Below are 2,020 nucleotides of genomic sequence, written 5' to 3' on the forward strand. Positions count from 1 at the left end.
ATTCTCGGATCGCAGCACGAACCCGTGAGCGCTGACCGCCTCCCCTCTCCCGTCTCGTTTGTCGCCTCCAGCAGCATCTCTGCGACTGCTGCAAACTCTCGCGGTGCGTTTCAAGTCTATCTTTTTCAGTTCTATATTATCAGAGCATTACCAGAGGTTGGACAGGTTAATGTTGGTAAACTCCATTTAAGGCGACCATCAGTGTGACAATTAGGCTGCTAAATAAAGATCATGTCGGCCATCGCCGTTTCCTAACTGCTGCACTTTAATTAGCACAGGTGATTGGTCTGCAAAATGCACTTCCTTCTGAAAGGAGTGGAATTGAAGGGAAAAACGTATCGAAAACACTGCCGGTCGGCTCTGTTGCAGCAGAAGTCTGGGACGCCAGTGAGGGGGGGGGCAAGATAAATCGATAAGGAGTTAAATGGAAGAATCTGTGGCCATTACTTTTCCTCTTTCTCGTCTTTCTTCCTTGTGTCTCTGGCAGGACTGCAGCAGCCGTCCTATTCACATCCAGCCGTTCAGCGGCGCATGCAGGAAGCACACGTGCACACTCTTGAGGCAAACAGAAGAACTGAAGACCCTTTCCAGGCTCGTCCCATGTCTTCATATATGGGCTACCCTTGTCTGTCCAACTGGACCTATTTCCAAACTGGACATGGTCGATCCACATAAAGGACAGCTTTATTGGGTCTAGCTGCTTATTATTACTTTTTACATTCAGACAAGGGGCTCATTTTGAAATGGTGTTCAAATAATTACATAAGATGAGACGAGCGCCGTCCACGAACATTCCATTGTCCGTGTCCAGCTAATGGAGGCAGCGGATGTCCCTCCGTCACTGCCGAGCGCCTGCACTCATCCCAGCCGCGAGATCTTTGGAACACCTTTTTGTCCTGTGAATTCTGGTTCCTGGGGGTGGAAACGAGGCCATCAGCTTGGGGGGGCCTTGACTCTTTGTCTTGTTCTATATGTTTTATATCTGTAACATCTGTCTATAAAGCGACTCCCTAAGTGTAATCCTCATGTTTATCTGACCGAGCTGTACAATATAATAAAGATTTATAGCATAATAATGTGCTCTATACTGTAATAATAGCGGCTCTAGTATCTCATTAAAGTTAATTTCTTTAAGGAAGCAACACGGATCAGGGCCTATAGCTGGTGGGGGGCCCCGCGGTGTCATGGAAACCAATATACTTTAATGAGCTTGAGGCCTGTAATGTTCTCACCTCGGTTATGGGCTGAAAAGTTGAATACCCTGTGCTGCAATAAGCATTCTATTTAATGCTATACAGTCTCCCCCTATCACCTGGACAGGGGGGGGGGGGGGGGGGGTAACTGTTCAGGCCGTGCTGTGTGAAGAGGCCAGCAGAGAGACGGACAGTAATGAGAGCGCTCTATTTTAAGGCCCTCAAGCTGGAACATCTTTAATTCCTCAACCAGCGGTTGGACGGCTGTCCCCTCTCTACGCCACTGGGTGACTGCAGCTCGCGTCCACATGGAAATACCATGTCTCCGACGCTTGGCGAATCATCGGACAGGTTGAGGTTGGAAAGGGCCTTGGTCAGGTTGGGGGGGTGGGGGCGGGTATCGGCTGGAACAAAGCCACAGTTTGATCCGCTGCGTGAAACAGTCGTCATCGATCGTGGAAAAAGACGATGAAGACAGCGGTCGTCCTGCTGCTCAGGGGAGCGTCTCTGAAAAGAGACGGTTTGACTGGTGCTGCCGTCAAACGGAGAATCACAAAGCATTCCTGGTTCTCAGGACACATGTAACACGCACACACACACACACACACACCATAAAGTCAATGATGCGTGACCATGCAGCGGTTTGGAGGACGGATGGTTGGGATTGTGCTGAGTGGAACGATCCAGAGTTTAGGGGACCTTGGCAATCATCACGCACACACACAGGTTGCAGCAGCCCTGCGGCTCAGCCTGCTTTAATTATTATACTGCCAGCTAATCAATAACAAAGAGGATATTTCCTTCTTTTTGAGTTATGTCAGTGTCAG

This window comes from Brachionichthys hirsutus, chromosome 2, assembly GCF_040956055.1.
Source record: "Brachionichthys hirsutus isolate HB-005 chromosome 2, CSIRO-AGI_Bhir_v1, whole genome shotgun sequence".
Taxonomy (NCBI): Eukaryota; Metazoa; Chordata; class Actinopteri; order Lophiiformes; family Brachionichthyidae; genus Brachionichthys; species Brachionichthys hirsutus.